The sequence below is a fragment of the Camelus ferus genome, chromosome 9 (genome assembly GCF_009834535.1).
Source record: "Camelus ferus isolate YT-003-E chromosome 9, BCGSAC_Cfer_1.0, whole genome shotgun sequence".
NCBI lineage: Eukaryota > Metazoa > Chordata > Mammalia > Artiodactyla > Camelidae > Camelus > Camelus ferus.
In genome coordinates this window covers 5,216,275-5,234,041 of record NC_045704.1, presented here as the reverse complement: position 1 = coordinate 5,234,041, position 17,767 = coordinate 5,216,275, and the positions used below count along the sequence as shown (strand labels likewise).

General features: G+C 45.4%; 1 long non-coding RNA gene across 1 annotated transcript in view; it reads left to right on the top strand.

The window, feature by feature from the left end:
• LOC116666066 overlaps positions 1 to 11,813 on the top strand; it is an 11,991-nt gene extending 178 nt beyond the window's left edge. The window contains exons 2-3 of the long non-coding RNA XR_004322941.1: positions 1,780 to 1,782; positions 11,644 to 11,813. This is a non-coding gene — a long non-coding RNA (uncharacterized LOC116666066). The remainder of the gene's footprint in view (positions 1 to 1,779; positions 1,783 to 11,643) is intronic.
• Positions 11,814 to 17,767: the final 5,954 nt, after the last annotated feature.

The following is a 17,767-nucleotide window of genomic DNA, read 5'->3' as shown; positions in this document are numbered from 1 at the left end:
CAGGCACATTACAAAAAATTGAAAAATTGCCTAAAGGAAAGAGATTTTAATTCCCAACCACAGAGGTGACTGTCATGAATGATTTTGGTCCTTGTGTCTCAGTCTCTGTGTCTCTCAGTATGTCTCTCTCCATCTCTGTCTCTCACAATCACAATCAGAAATCATAAATTACATTATAGATTTCACATATGTGGTAGTGAAGATGGGACCCTGGGTGCAGACAGTGGGTCTGCATACTTCCACCTGAGGACTCCCTTGACATTGGGTTGAGACCAGACCCACTTTTTCCAAACTGCACAGCATTCATTCATCCACATGAACCAGAACGAGTGGACCCATCCCCTCTCCATCACATAAGTGTTGCTTTAATTCCGACTGTTTCAACCAGTGCGGTGTGAGGAACACCCTTGAAAAGGCATCTTTGATAGGTTTGTGTTAGGATTTTAGTGGGATGAACTGTAGGATCAGAACTTCTGGGGAAGAGATGCGTTCTGTGGCCCTTTGATGCGTCTGCACCTCTTGTCCTGAAGAGGAGCGTCCCTCACTCTTCCTCCAGGGGATCTGCTGGAGCTTCTGCCTGCTTACATTGTCACCAGGGCTGGTTGTCACCTGACTAAGACCCGCCAGTGTGATGGTGACCGGTGTTGTCTGCAGTTTCCATCTGCCTGTGTTCTCACCTGAGAGGCAAGAATCTTAAACACACTGGCCACCTGCATTGCCTCTCATTGGAACTGCCCATGTCTGTTCTGTTCTGTTTTTAGAACACTGTGTTTCGGAGGATTTTGGACTACAGGGATAGGAAACCTTTCTCCAAACTTGGGTTAGAGGAATGATTTTCCAGGTTGTGGTTTGTCTTTCAAGCAGTTTTTCTGGGCTTTTGCTAATTTTTTTTGATTGTTTGGTTTTGTTTTTGCCACAGGAAGAGGTAAGATCTCCCTTCTGTTTCTGGCTGGGTGTGTTGTCACAAGGGGAAACAGCAGTGTCTACCCTGAGATTATGCACAGAGTTACTAAAAAGGGCTTCATTTTGTACATCACATCTTTAATCACCCTGGATATCCCCTCAAAACAATAAAAATGCTGCTTCAAGTAAAAACAAACAAACAAACAATCAACAGCCCCAGCTTAAAAACATGTGGGCAGGACAAAAAACACCTTTATTTAAAATTTCTTGACAGGGACACACCCAGGAGAGGTAAAGACACGCAGGAGAGAAAGGAATGTGGTGGTTGTCATGGGCTGGGTGAGGTGGGAGGGGAGTGCGCGCACTGGATCCATAGTTTCACTTTGAGGAAAGAAATAGTGTGAAACTACATGGTAGTAATGGTCGCACAACTTTGTGAATGCCCCTAATGCTCCTGAATTGCACAATTTAAAAGAGGAAAAGTCTATATTTTATTAATGAAACTCTAAAAAGCAAAATAAAGAATGCCATAAATGATGTGAAACAAACAAAGGAAATTAAAGAAAACCAAACAAAAACATCACCAGCGGAAGGGACCTCGTTTGCGAGGGGGAGGGGGAGGGGACTGATGGTGGGATTTTGGAGAACATTTTGGAGAATGTGTGGGTGGTCGCAGAGGGGGCTCTGCCCCAGGGGGTGGTGATGCCTGAACTGGTTCTCCGTTGCCCAGCAGTCCAGGTGCAGATTCAGGGTCAGAAGGAGCTGCAGGAGTGGCAGGAGGGAGCTCGGGGTCTCCTGCTGGATCCAGATCGTCCTTTTGTTGGTCTCTGACAACTTCCCCTGCCCCTGCCTCCTCTGTAACTATTGGATGTGGAGAGAGTTTTAAGTCTTGTGGAAGAGCTCATGCTGTGAGAGAGGAAAAATTTACCCACCTGCCTCCCTTTTCCATGTGCCTCTTCAAGGACAGAAGCCTTCCCAGAGCTTTCCAGACAGCTCCCACCCCAGAAGTTGCCCACAAGATGTGTTCTGTGACTGAATTTTCCAGACAGGTGGTCTGAGGCCATTCTTTGCTCTGGTCCCAACAGTAGCCTCTGGGGACACCTCCCTGTGTGGCCCAGCCCTCACCTCTCCCTCACCTACACACCTGCACCAGCCCTGCATTTCTGACATTCAGGCTCTGCTTCAGGGGTTCCTGGTCCTCCAACTGACTTGCAGCGAGATGCGTACAGTGCTCCAGATCAGAGCAGGGTGTGCTGAGCTACCCGTCAGCCCCGGGCAGGTCCCTGGGGAGAGCGCTGGGTGATGTCTGGGTTGGAGGCCTACCCCACTGATTTCTGGGCCATGGTGGTGGGGACCCCTCCATATCCAGACCCACCTGGAGCAGCGGTGGCCCTCAGAAGAGTGGCACACCAGCTGTTCACTTGGGGAGGGAGCATTGGTGTTCTTATTCATCAGTTTCTGTTCAGTATGTGGTATCTGGCTCTGCAATGACAGTGACCAGCAGCTGACCCGGCCTGGAAGTCTCAGAGCCCTGCCCGGCCAGGAACACTCCCGATTCTGTCCACTCGACCCTCTGCTGCCAGGCCAGACCGGGACCTTGTTCAGCTCAGACACCCAGGAGGGAAAAGACATACCCAGAGAGCATGGGCTCCACCTCGGGAAGCAGGACCTTTCCCAGGCTCTCCACATCACATCCAGCCAGCTTTGACCTGGGTTGTGGATGTGACCGTCCCTGCAGGGCTCTGATCTACTCTTGCTTGAGGCAGAAACCCATTCCCAACATGACTGCTCCACCTCAACCAGCCTTAAAGGGGCCGTGGGTCAACCTGTGTGGGATCTGAGTGATGGCCCGGCCTGGGCGGGACTGCCCTGGGCCTCCCTGTGTTACCTTTGGGTCTCTCTGGCCAAAAGGCCAGAGGTGCCTTGGGTGAGACCTGACCCAGCACCGGCAGCGTTGGTACAGCCCCTCGCTGCGGGCTTTCCAGGGGCTGCAGCCTCAGGATACTGGGATGCAGCAGAAAATGCCTCTGTTTCCAACCAAGTGAGTTGAGTAGGTACTTCTCTACAGAGTGGGTGCCTGGTGACTTCGGTTCCAAGTTCTGTTGGGCTCTATTGCCAGGGAAGTGAGGTCACTTACTGGGGTCCACTTATCCAAGCTTCCTCCTGACACATAGCTCCCCAAGTGCCTTTCTGGGTTGCCAATCTCTCATTTCTCACTCCATGCCATGTCCACACACAGTGACTCCAACTCAGCCCCCCCCATTGCCCTGGAGAGGCCTGGGTGCAGCCAGTGCCACAGCTCTGAGGACTCAGCTGGGTTTAGATCTGGCTCTACCAACTCAGCAGTGCTGTCACTTTGGACAAGCCACATGCCTCTCAGGGTCTCCCCAATCCCCCATCGGCACATTGGGGATCATTCTGGCCCCTGCTTCCTAGAGAAGCCATCCTGTCTCTAGACCTAGAAACACCTACTGCATCTGTCACCACCATGGGCTGGCTTCACAGGGAGCTCGTGCACAGACTCAGCAAAGGAAGGACCCCACAGAGGGCTGGCAGAGCGCAGAGCACATGTCACATGGGCCTGGGTCTGCCCTGAGGTCTGGAGAAAGTCCCTTTCCTTGCTGCTTGCTTCTCAGGTCCCAGTCGTGAGACTGAAATTAAATATAACTCTGACATCGTCCACTCTGGCATACAACCTCCTAGGTCATTCTGTCATGTTGACATACAGGCCCAGTGTCCCATCTCGGCCTCTGTGGTGGGCTGCCCCACAATGTCTTCCTATTTTTTACCTTCATTTCCCACACCCTTGTGTGATCCCCACACACTCCCCTGCAGGGTGGATGGACTTTAGGACCAGGTTCTGACATGTAGACTGACTTGTGAAAATGTGCGTGAGTTCCACTCATTACCAGCTCCAGTGTTCCTTCTCTCTGTCTCTGTCTCTCAGTGCCTCTCTCTCTGTCTTGTCTCTCTCTCTGTTTCTGTCTCCCCCTCCTTCTCTGTGTTTCAGTTTGTATGTCTCTTTTCCTGTATGTATGTGTGTATATATTTATGTGCATATGTGTGTATTTATGTATGTGTATCGTTCGGGCCCAGGGCAGGTCACTTCTGAAAATCCCTTGAAGACATATTGATTATTTTGAATTCATGTTACTGAAGAAAAATTATCTTTGAAAATTGTGCAAGAACTTTGGTGGGATCTTCTCTAAGGATCAGCACTGCTGGGGAAGGGATGCACCTGTGGCACTTTGATGTATCCTGCACCTTGTTCTGCTGGAGAGGAGCGTCCATTTGCTCTTCCCTCCAGGGGAACTCCTGGGGCCTCTGCCTGCTCACGTTGTCACCAGGGCTGGTTGTCACCGGGCTAAAGACCTGCCAGTGTGATGGTGGCCAATGCTGTCTCTGCAGTCTGTCCATCTGCCTGTGTCCTCACCTGAGAGGTCGAGCATCTCTAGCACACACTGGCCACCTGCACTGCCTCTCGATGGAACTGCCTGTGTATGTTTTGTTTCTTTTCAGAACACTGGGCTTCAAGAGGTTTTTGGACCACAGGGATGTGAAGCTTTTCTCGGACCTTGGGTCATGAAGAAAGCTTTTTCCAGGCTGTGGTTTGTCTTTCCAGCTGCCTTTCTTGGCCTTTGTTTTCTGCTTTGGTTTGGTTTTATTTTGCCACCAGAAGAGCTAAGCATCTCCCTTCTGGCTCTGGTTTCACACTTAGAACAGCAGTGCCTACCACGAGATTAGGCACAGAGTTACTAAAAGGGCTTCATTTGGTATGTCTCATCTTTAATCCATCTGGATTTTCCTCTCAAAATACAAAAATGTTAATTCACGTGAAAACAAACAAACAAAAAAATCACCCGTCCCTACTTAAGATATGTGGGCAAACAAACAAACAAACAAAAGCCACCTTTTATATGATTTCATTGATAGGGAACCTTCTGGATAGGTAAAGACATACAGAGAGAAAAGGGATTAGGGCTTGTCGTGGGCTGGGGGAGGTAGGATGTGGGGTGCACTTTGTATACAAGCTTTTACTTTGAGGAAGGAAATAGTCTGAAAGCAGTGGTGTTGGTCTCACAGCATTGTGAATGCACTTAATGCTCCTTAAAATTGCACAATTTAAAATGGGAAAAGGTTAAACTTTATTCTTATAAACTTAAAACAAAAATAGAATATACTATAATAGAAAAGAAAAAAATCTGACTCCATAGAAGATCTGTTCTTTTGGCTTTAACCCTGTGCCCCCTTTTCTGGGCTTAGTCTTAGTAGCTCTGCACCTTTTGTAAAACGATGTTGCCTTTAGCCTGAAATATACAGGAGAGCCTATTTTTAAGGCTCTGATCTTTAAGGATATTAACACTTTTGCACTTATATAAAGACAACAAGCTGCAGAATAGAAAATAACTTTTGTTTTGTTAGAGGATTTACAGAGGCACTATGATCTGGTGTACGTAGACAGCTGCAGACCAAGATAATGGCAGACTAATATCTTGGAGAACCATCTTCCCCAAGTCAGACTTCAGGCTCCTTTTCTACTAAAAAGGAGAGGGGCTGTGGTTGGTTGTTGCAAACTTCTTGGTGTAGGATTTCTTTGTTCTTGGAATCCTTTTCAGCTGTCCACGTGGGTCAGATCATGGTGTTCCCGTAAAACCTGCAACAAAACAAACTTTTTCTATTCTGCAACTTGTTATCTTTATAGGAGTGCAAAGTGTTAATATCCTTAAAGGTCAGAGTTTTGAGAATACGCTCTCCTGTTCATTTCAGGCTAAAGGCAACATTGTTTTACAAAAGGTGCAGAGCTAGCAAGACTAAGCCTAGAAAACACGACAGAGGTTTCAAGAAAAGGAACAGATCCAATATGGAGTCAGATTTGTTCTTCTCTATTACAGTGACTTTGGTGAGAGCTAAGAGGATGATTCCTGGATGCGTCCTCCACTGTCCCAGGCTGGAGTTCAGGCAGGATCCCTGCCAGATTCACCATGACTTTGGACCTGATCTCCCACAGAGAAACTGACAATTATTGGATTAAAATTACCTGTCAAAATCCCTTCAATTGCCTGTAAACTATACCACAGCAGGGGATGTCTCATTGGCCAGTAAACTGCCAGTCTCCCCTGATGCAAGGGACCAGCGTCATGGCGGGCTCCGTGGTGGTCTGACCAGTGCACCTTCCTACTTTGCTCTCCAGCCTTGGCTTCCTAACTTCGACTTTTTAAAAGCTCCCGTCCCTCTTCCCTCTGTCCTGGTGTGAATGAACAAGGTCCCTGCACACACCTGGGCTGAGCTCAGGCCATGCACACAGTCCCATGCACACAGCCCACCATCTGCTGTCTACCCCTGGGCTCAAGTGCACCATCTGAGCTCCCCCATTCCAAAGTTCCACGTGACCAGTGCCTCCGCCCTAGGGGTCCAGATCACCATCAGGACCATCAACCACCCAAGGCCCACAGGCCAGTGGCTGGCAGCCTGGGATCACCCTGACCCATTGGGTCAGTTGAGGCACAAGGTGCGGGGATCAGGGTGCCAGGGCGGGAATTGGAACCTCCTTCATCCCAGCCTGCCTCACCCTGTAGCCTAAGACATTAACTATGAAGGTGCACACTATGCAGGATCCCCCACTGGTGGCAGTAGTCATCATTACTGGAGCCCGGATTTCCCCGCCCCAACCACAAGGATGAGGGATGAGGGAGTCAGCTCAGGGTAGGGGTGCACTCAGAGTGAAGGGGATCCCATGGTGAGGGGGTACAGGTTGAGGGGTGTGGGGCCCTCTCAGAGTGGAACTGACCTGGCTGAGAGGTGAGGGGGACAATTTCAGGATGTTGGGTGTCCTATGGTGAGGCATGAGGGCTAAGCTTGTGGGTGTAGGGGCCATAGGTTAGGACCTAGCAGGATGGAGTGTCAAGGCAGGGACCTCGGTGTGAGGAGAAGGAGCCCTGTCTTCAAGGTCTGGTGGGAACCTGGCCTGGCCAGGGGTGGGAGGGTAGTAACAGGGAGGGGAAGGTGAGCAGGGGAAGTGGGGCTGGCTGGGTGTGGCCTGGCCCAGGGCAGTCGTGGTTCTAGTTCAGTGCCAGGACCCAGTCAGTGGCGGGGTGAAGGTTCTGGGGATGGAGACCCGGCGGGACGAGCAGGAGGGGCCCCACCTGGCTCCTCCCGGCCCCAGTGGCCAGGTCCGGTAAAGCAGGAGACCCGCCCGAGCAGTTTTCACTGCAGGCGGGAGGAGGAGGGGCGCGCACGTGCAGACGGACAGACGCGAGGACGCCGGAACCCGCCCAGAAGGCGTGGAAGCTGGCGGGAGCCGGTTGCTCCTGGACCAGCTCCTGGAAGAGGAACTCGGCCTGGGGTCTGGGCCACCACTTACCCTCGGCTCGGCTGCCGCTGCCGGGCAGTTAAGGGGGTGCTGGTGGGGGTGTGCTGCTCGGGGAGCTGGCGGGTGACGCCTGGGCTGTGCAGCTGGGGAGGTGAACAGGGAGAGGTGCGGAGGTGAGGTCCCGGCCGCGCATCCCGGTAGGACCCTGAGGCGGGTTCCAGCCGCCGCTGTGGTTCGTGGTAACCCCGCTATTAGTAGTTCCTCAACCCCGCATTTTTGCCGCCGCTTATACCCGGGTTTAGGAGAGCAGGTACAGCCCTGGGAGGTGGGAGGGCCCCGGACGGCTCCGGAGCATCTCCGACTGGCCCTCAGACCAGGGCCTGCTCCCAGGTGGCAGGTGCAGTGCGGTCGCGGGGCCTCGGATGGAATGGGGGCTGCCCCATGAGAGCCCCTGGATTTGCTCCCATCTTCCCCATGGCCTGACCTTGGGGGCAGCCTCTAAAGCCCCAGGATCGTGGATCACTTGTTTTCAAGTCAGTGGGTTCCTGAGAGGCAGGCGTGGTGCGGTCAGGAGGCGGGGGCTGTGGGGAGGGGTTCTGCCCCAGGGGGAGCATGTGGACTTGCCCCCATCTCCCCCAGGGCCAGACCTGGGGACAGCCTCTGCTGCCCCAGGTTTGCAGGAGGCATTGGTCATGTCAGCCTGTCCCTGGGAGGAGGGCTCAGTGTACTCGGGGCAGCCTCAGTGGCTGACAAGAGTTTTAGAAGTGGGCTCTAGCCCAGCATAACTAACTCTCCTTTCTTCTCTTGCTTCCTCAGGTGGTGGCTGTATCGGCTTTTTCATTATAGATTATTGCTGGATAATGAACATAGGTTTCTGTGCTATACAGAAGAAACTTTATTTAAAATCTATTTTTATATATATAGTGGCTAACATTTGTAAATCTGAAACTCCCAAATTTATCCCTTCCCATCCCCTTTCCCTGGTAACCTTAAGATTGTTTACTAAGTCTGCAAGTCTGTTTCTGTTTTGTAGATGAGTTCACAGTGTCTTTTTCTCTCTTTTTTTAGATTACACATATGAGTTGTATCATTTGGTATTTTTCTGTTTCGGGCTGCTTTCACTTAGAATGACGATCTCTAGCTCCATCCATGTTGCTGCAAATGGTTTTATTTTGTCCTTTTCATGGTAGAATAGTATTCCAGTGTATAAATATACCAGAACTTCCTTATCCAGTCATCTGTTGCTACATTTAGCTTGCCTCCATGTCTCGGCTATTGTATACAGTGGTGCTATGAATACTGGGGTGCAGGTATCTTTTCACATTGGAATTTCTTCCAGTTATATACCCAGAAGTGGGATTGCTGGGTCATAGGGTAAGTCTACTTTTAGTTTTTTGAGGGATTTCCATGCTTTCCATAATAACTACACCAAACTGGATTCCCACCAGCAGTGTAAGAGGGTAACCTTCCCTCTAGAGCCTCTCTAGCCTTTATCATTCATGAACTTCTGAGCGATGGCCATTCTGACTGCTGTGAGCTGATACCTCATTGTAGTTTTGATTTGCATTTCTCTGTTTATTAGTGATATTGAGCATTTTTTCATGTGCCTATTGGCCATTTCTGTCTTCACTGGAGAAATGCTTGTTTACGTCTTCTGCCTATTTTGGATTGAGTTGTTGGTGTTTTTGTTATTAAGTTGTATGAGCTGTTTATATATTCTGAAAATTAAGCCTTGTTAGTCATATCATTTGAATATATTTTCTCCCATTCGTAGGTTGTTGTTTTGTTTTACTTATGGTTGCTTTTGCTGTGAAGAAACTTATGAGTTTAATTACGTCCCATTTGTTTATTTTTTCTCTTATTTCCATTGCCTGGGTAGATTGCCCTAGGAGAACTTTGCTAAGATTTGTGTCAGATAATGTTTTGCCTATGTTTTCTTTTAGGAGATTTATCATGTCTTGTCCATCTGCATCTTAAGCCTGTCCTCTAGATCTGTGCTTCAGTTTTGAATTTCGAGCTACTTAGAGAACACCTACTCTTAGCTCATATGTCACATTCAACATGTCTAAAGCTGATTTCATAATCTTTTTTCTTGCAGCGTCCCCACTTATTCAGTGGGATAATCATTCTTCCGGCCTTGAATACCCAAAGGCTTGGAATGGTCTTTGATTTATCTTTCTCTCACCACCCTCCACATTTTGTCAGCTGCTGGAACTGTATGTTTTTGGTCTCAGGTGTCTATTCGGATTGCTGATACTCTGATGAAGAGCTTTCATCCCTGATACATGAATTTTTCCTTCTGTTGAATTGTTGGATATTCTCTCCCCCCTCTTTCAGTCAACCTACAGTTTTGACACTCCAACATCTAGAGTCAAGTCAAGGACTTACCACAACCAGATCTCAGCCAGGTAGTCTCGACCTTCCATCATTTTGGCCTTACCTTATGTGTTCCAATCATTATGTGACTTAGCCTACTAGGGTGACTTGTGCCTTATTAAAAACCAGGAGTCACCAGCCGTTTCCTATCCAGTACTCAGTTAAAACAGCTTAGAATTTCCCTGAGAACTAGTTGGAGCCCCATCCCCTTCATAGAGTCTTCCCTATTTACTCCAAATACTTCTAGCTCCTCTTTGTAGTCCTGCAGTGTTTATGATCGGTAGCCTGTAATCTTGGCTTTGAGTACTGACTTGGTACCATTCCCGGGTGGTTTCCTACGTGTCTCCTCACTTCTCATAACTGGAGAAGACTCCCTTGTTCAGCCTCCTTTATACCCCTCACCCTGCTTAGCATCGGGCAATAGCAGGCATCCAGGCAGTGCTTACCTACTTCATTTATTTGCAGGGCTAGTGGTGTGGAGTATAGCTAATAACTATTAATTCAGTGTTGCAATTAAAAAAGAAAGCCAAGAAAATCCATAAAACTTTATCTCCATGTTCAGTTTAGGGCTTTACCTCAACAGATTTCTTAACTCTGTGTTTACATTCACATAGTGTTCAGTGCTTGTACAGTTCCCTGAGGCAAGCAGGTGAGATGTCATTATGTTTGACTTTCACATTACATTTCATATTGGATATATTTGTGGAATGACTAAACCTTCTTTTATAAGTAAACAGCCGGAAGCCCAGAGAGAGTAAGAGACTAACCCAGGGTCACCTGATTAGTGTTTGTCACAGGCCAGGACTGTGGTTCGTATCTTCCAGCTGATCCTCTTCCAGTGCCTTTTCATTCCAGTGCTAGGAAATGTAGCCCCATCAGCCAAACGGTCAAGTCACATTGCTGCCCCTTTACCTGCCAGTGATGGCAGAGCTACAAAAAGTGGCAAAGGAAAGGTCAGAAATAGGAGTGATAAAAGACATGGAAGTGCTGAGAATGGATCCTCAACCTCCTCCTCCCTATTTGAGCGCCTCACAAGTGTCCCAGTCTGACAGTGCTCTTCATTGTTTATAACATAGTCTTTAAAATCAGACTGATCTCTTATAGGACATGCTTTTATCCTGGTCCCTTTCCTGCTAGTAGTCACCATCATGGGCAGAAAGTGCCTGTCTGTGCTCTGTTTGTCACGTAGGTGGGAGGGAACCTGGGAGAGGGAGCGGGTTGGACTGAAGCCGAGCTTTTTACAGCTCTGTTTTTCTAGGACCAGAGCAGTTCCACACTTGCTTTCATCACCTCTCCACCTCCGAGTCCCAGCCACCCACTCCTGCCTGCTTCCCCACATGCCACGTCCTGGGGGAGGACAGGGTGGTGGGCAAGGCCCCCTCCGCCCCCAACTCTGGGAGGTGCAGGAGTCTGCTTTAACTTTTGAGCTGTTTAGGTAATTGGGCTTTTCCAGCTTTTCTAGACATCTCCTTTCCAGCTCTGAGAAATTGGAGATGTAACTTTACCATACATGGAATATAATAATGTATTCAGTGGCATTAATGTGATGTTGTCTGTAAGGTGTTCTGGGACTGGATAGGAGGTTTTTTATCTCACAGGATGCTTCACATCCAGTTCTAAAAGCCTACAGGCTGCAGGTGTAATTCAAGTTCTTACATGTCTGTATGGCAGACATGAACATTATTTGGTAATATGGCCATATGTTCATACATTACAGTTAGTGCGCCAGCTCTGTATCTAATAAAAGTTTAAATTCCAAACGCTTGAAGAAAATTTGTGGAACATGTCTTTTTGCCTGTAACTAATTGCAAAAACTGAAATCACAACTCTACTACAAGCCACAGTGTTTTCCAGTAGAGAAAGCCCTCCACTTTTACAACCTCTAAGTAATGCGGTGGTTCTTTGGGTGAGATGAGGGATGCCAGAGTATTTTGTTGGCAAACTAGAGTGGGATGACAAGTATTCTGGACTGGATACAGTTGAATCTCTACTTCCTATATCCTGGACTGATTATAGAGGCAATGTTAGTGCGGTAACCAGCTTCTGAATGCAAGTGTAGCTAGGAAGACAACAGAGAAAATAGAAGGGATATAAAGTAATGGAGGGACTTCAAAGCAGTACTAATGGTGACTTTGACACCACCAGCTGCTGACGTGAACTTGGCAGGAATTTGTGAGAAGTGGTGGGTGTCATTGCAAGCAGGAGAGTCCTGCAGCTTTTGGGGTGAACAGGCAAAGGGGAAAGCAGATGTGGTGGCCACCCGGGGGCTGAGAATTTATGTCCTGAATGTGAAAAAATCTGGTCCCCTGTTCAATTATGCAGCCGCAACTTCACATGCCTCAGGGCATTATTTCCACCAGAAAACCAAAAAACAAAAACAACCTCTGTTTCCCAAAGTGTTTGTTCTCGATCTGAGATGATTGTCCTGTGGGGGGGGGTAAGTGGGCGATGGGGCCTATTACATCACCCCCTTTCACTAAAAGTCTACCTCGCTGCTTTTCACCCTACTCCTACAGGTGCTGTCATTCTGTTACACCTAGACCTGTAAGACGGGCTTGCCTGAATCCTCATGTGAAGAGGGACGCTTATGTGCAGTTTTAAAAAATTGCTTGGGTCATGTGGTCCTTTGTTCCCTCCATTGGAAATCACTTTTACAGAGCAAATAGTATGAATCTATAGAAACTATATTGTTTGTAAGTTGTCTTCAGAAGTTTTGCAGTAGGTTTAAATATTTGCTTGGTGATGGCATCTTGATTGTTTGAAGGAGGCAACCCTCACTAGGGGCTTTGTTTGCTTCCTGTCTGAGAGTTCCTTTACTGGCAGCAGAGTGTTCGTAGGTAGAGTTAGAATTTTACCTGGTCTGAGAAGACGAATTTGCCCGCAGCTGGGAATTGGCAGAAGAGTCAGTTATGAAAGGAAGACTTTAGGATTATCTGGCAGCAGAGTTATGGGATCCAAACCCTGGGGAACCTCAGCTTTTGTAGAGAATGTTCTGTAACAATACGCTATTGGATAATTTTAACACTTGTTATGGGATGTAGAGTTGGGGGAGACTTAAAAGTGAAAGAACCTTAAAAAAGAATCTCCAAATATTTTAAAGAAGACAGTTCTCAGAATGAGAGCTTTTCTGGAAAAGACTAGTTCTTCACTTCACAGGGGAAGCAGGGAGAAGGTGTAACTGCACTTACGGTAACTTAAAAGGTAAACCTTACCCTCCCACTTAGCTTTCTTGGTGTACGTTCATCTTCCACGTCTGTAGTTTTAGACATGATGTGTCATTTTCTGGTACTCCATTCTGCTTCTGAGTGAGAGAATGACACAAAGTCACATAGCAATTGAAACTTGTGCAAAGGACTTTATTGTTAAAAATGTAGACCTGTGGCAGGGTGCTGCATTTTGCAAGTGACTTTCGTACAGAGAACACTTAAAAGATGCAGCGTTATTTCTTCTTTTTTTTTTAGCCTTTGAATGAAGAGGTTTTCTTGCAGAGTTTCTGGAGCACATCAGAACAGCAGGAACTAAAAATAGCTTTAAGAAGCACCAGTATAGACGTTGCTTATAGTATGGGTGTCAGTCTTAAAGTTAATTCTTTAAAGCAGGAATTTGTAACTCTCAATTTCTTAAGCAAATATAAACATTCTTGACACTTAATGACATTCTTTGTGGGTGAAGCTGCTTTTGCTTCCATTCTGAGCATTGAAAGACCTTCTAGGATACTTCTAACCAGTCCTCAATATTTTATTTTCCCTCTGTTGTGAACTTGTTATTAAACTTGAAGCATACACAAATATCATTACTTGCTACATATGTTAGATATCATGGTACATAGTCAGAAGTTTGTGTACATCATACGTATCTACATAATTCCCCCCTCTTCCCTCCGCCCCCCTTTCCAACTGTGTTCCTGATAAATGATGGTGGGAACTGGCATTATGGGGATATGTCTTACAGTACACAGTGTTTTCCCCTGTTTCCCTCTACCAGATCTGGAAGTTCTTTCATCTTTCAGCTTCTAGACTTACTAGCTCTTTTTCTTAAGCCAGGTGTAACTCATCCCACTGCTCACACATACATGCACTCACAACATTCTACCGTAGGGATAGCGTGCACCACCCCATTCCCCCACTCCTCTGGACCCACCCACTGGAGGCAGTGTCTTGCACTTAAGCATTGTAATTCCTTTTTAAAAATCGAGTGGTCGGGAAATAGGACTGATATCCACACCTAGTAGGAAGTCCCTCAAAGAACTTCTATGGTTAATGTCCAGGTTATCTTAATTTTGAGTACCTGGGTTTTCATGTCTTCCTGTTACCACCTGTGTGACCCATGATTCCCACATTTCGGTCATCCCCTAGACTTTTTTTCCTCTCCAACTCTGGAGCCTCTTCCAATCTTCTGCTGATTTTGACATCTTCAGTTGGGACTCTGATATCTTAAAACCAACATGTGTAAACTGCCTCTTGGTCCTCCTACCACCCCCCCCAAACTTGTTCTTTCTTCTGCCACCTCCCCCATTCAGTTATGGAAACTTAATCCTTCCACTGCTTGGGTCAAAAACTTGGAGTTATTCTGACTTTGACTGACATACCACATGATTCTGTCATAGATCTGGTTTAACCACTGCCTTTAAAACAGATCCGAACCCAGCCCACTTCTCACCATGGCTCCTCCCTCCACTGCTGCCCATCCCTGAGCCCTGTCCTATCCTCCTGCACAGCCCTTCTCATGGCTTCCCTCCTTTCAATCTCTGACCGTTTCGACTATCTCACCCGGCAGTCAAGTGAGCCTTGAAAACCAAAGTTTAGTTTGTGTCGTCCTTCTGCAGTGCCTCCCATTTCCACTCCGGGTAAAAGCCACAGTCCTTACAATGTCCTCCAAGCCGTACAGGATCTGCACTGACCCTTCTCCCAGCTCCAGCCGTGCCCCCATTCCTGGAACACGCGATCACGCTGGCCATGGTGATGGTTATTCTGTCCATCTGGGACTTCTCATCGCTCCTAGTTCCTAGTTCTAACCTCAGTCCTCAGTGTGGCCTGCTGTGGTATTTAATGCAACATCACCCTCATCCCATACCCTCAACCGCCTCTCTTTACCTTTGCCCTTTTTAACTTTTTTTCCGTGGTTTCCGCCTTCCTAACATGCCACCATCCTCGCTTCTGTCTCTGTTTGTGAATTGTCATCTCCACCCCCCCCACCCCAGCTACACTCCAACCAAGCCCATAGGACAGGACTTTTGTTTTGTTTATTGATCTATTCCAAGTGCCTAACTAGTCCTGGGTACATAGTAGGCAGTCAAAAATTATTTGCTGAATAAATTAAAAGACTATTTTAAAAATGATCATCCTTTCAGAATGGGTGAGGAAAAGGAAGCTGCAAGAAGGAAATGGTGCAGTAATAATGATATTTGCCTGTTGTTCTTTTGTGGTAATATTATCTGTTTTAGTCTTAATTTTGGTATCCAGGTTTTTTCTTATTTAATAGCTGTATTAAGGTGTAATTTACTGGCCATAAAATTCACACATTTTAATTGTACAGTCAGCCATTGTTAGCTATTTCTAGATTTGTGCAACTGTGCCTCAAAAAGTCCCCTTGTTCCGCCATATGCAGTTCACCCCTCCCTCAGTGACACCCTGATTTATTTTGTTTTTGATTTTTTGGCAATCACATCTCAAAAGAATAATTTACACAGCAGCCCTAATATAGCTTTGGCACTTTTAAATGACACACTTAAATATGAAATCAACGGTCATTGCTAATGTAGACATTGGTGAGAAGAATGAACTTGAGTGTCAAACTGGCTGCAGTCATACCCAGCTCCACCCACTTACAAAGTTACCCAAATTATTTTCTGCCTCAGCTCTTTATCTGTTATAGGGGTAAAATAACAGCTTACAGTTTTGTTGTGAGGATTTAAACAAACAGGGAAACAAAATTTAGTATAGTGGCCAGCTTATGTTATTACCTAAAAGAGCCTTGCCGGTTGAGAGCAAATCAAATCAGTTTCTAAAGTATGTGTAAAATAGGATCCTTTCCTGCCTGGTTGTAAACACATATCCTACTGCAGTAAAAAGCAGGCTAATTTCCAACAGAAAAGATCTTTCTCAGCATTTCTTTCAAAGGTAGTTGCAAATCATTTTTACTAAATTTTCTGTGCCCATCTCTGACAGAGCTTTGACACCAGGGAGGTAATTATCTACATTTTTGTTAAAATCATGCTGACCATCATAAAGTGTTCTGAATTATATTTTAGCCTTTATGGTTGGGAATACTGTGAGACTTCTTCTAAAATTAATTGGGGGAGGGGCATTCATTGTAGCACTTGTAGCCTTATAGCAGGCACTAATAATCTTTTTTTAAACTTTTAATTAAAGTAATTAATTAATTTTAGCCGGGGGGGTTGGTAATTAGATTTTTTATTTATTTTATTTTTAGAAGAATTCCTGGGGATTGAACCCAGGCCCTTGTGCAAGCTAGAATAATGATCTTTCACTTGAGATAATACCCTCCCCCCTAAATTATCTTTAATAATGTCTTTTTTCTCTGTTTTGGTTATTTTCTTTTATGTACAGATGCACAAAGCAGGGTCATCAGAAGCCTCTCAATTCCAAAGATTATAATAGTGAAACATTGCACAGTGACAGTGAATCCTTGGCATATGAAGAAAGATTTAAAGTCCTGAATGAATTAAGAAGGTGTTGTTACTTAACTACATGTAACCATGGCTCTTACCTTTATTTTTCACTTATAATGAAGAACTCCCCAGCCGTCAAGGTTCTTGTTTTGATATGGAATAGCTAAGCCTTTTCAGCAAGTTTTTTTTAAATAGTAGAAGCAGGTAATTTATCATAAGTGTGAATGGTATAATCTGCTCTGTCTAGTATGTTAGACACCCAGCCACATGTGGCTGATTGTGAATTGAGATGTCTATAAGTGGAAAATACATAATACATTTTCAAGACCTTCGTACATCAAAAAGATGTAAAAATATTTATTAGAAGTTTTAAAGTGTTAATCCAAACCTTTGAAATGATAGTATATTGGATATTTTGGGATAAATATAAATTATTACTGGAATTAATTTCACTTGTTCCTTTTTATTTCTAAATTGGGATACTGGAAATTGTGACTTGCACTATGTTCCTATTGACAGTGCTGGCTTCTAACTTATTGCAAATAATATGAAAAGAAAACTTTGATTAAAAATTTTGTAATTGAGTTGTTGATTTACAATCATATTAGTTTCAGGTTACACACAGAGGCTCAACATTTTTATAGATTATATTCCACTTAAGTCACCATAAAATAACGCTATATTTCCCTGTGCTGTATGATACAGCCCTGTAACCTATCCATTTTATATGTAGTGACTTTTTTACCTCTCATTCCCTACCCCTTCCTGCCTCCCTCTCCTCCTTCTCCCCCATTGGTAACCACCAGTCTGTTCTGTGTACTTGTGAGTCTATTTCTGTTTTATTATAGTCATTAATTTGTTTTATTTTTTAGATATACATAATTTAATACATAGAATATTTGTTTTTCTTTCTCTGACTTATTTCACTTAGCATAATACCGTTAGGCCCATCCATGTTATTGCAAATGGCATTATTTTATTTCTTATGGCCGAGCATATTCCATTGTATGTGTGTGTTGTAGTTTATATATGTGTGGTATATATATGTATATATACATATATATATATAATTTACAACACTTTCTATCCAGTGATCTGTCCTGAACATTTGGGTTGTTTCAGCATCTTGGCTATTGTAATAGTGCTCTTCTGTGAACATTGGGGTGCATATGTCTTTTTGAATTATATTTTTCTCCAGACATATACCCATGAATGGATTGCTGATCACAGGAAGTCTATTTTAGTTTTTAAGGAACTTCTATACTGTCCTCCATAGTGGCTGCCACCAATTTACATTCCGCACCAACCGAGTAGGAGGTACGATTTTCTCTTAAAGGTCAAAAATTTCTCTACATTTATATACTTTCCTTACAGTTTTAGGACACAATTTGGCAAAAGCCGTATAGAATTTTAATAGCAGTAAATACAGTATTTTTTTTTAAATGGCCATGCATTATGGATAGATATGATATGATGAGTTGGCTCCCTATTTTTGTAGATGCAGAGTTTTAATAGCTTCACAGACATATCAGTCTTGCAGAGAGAAA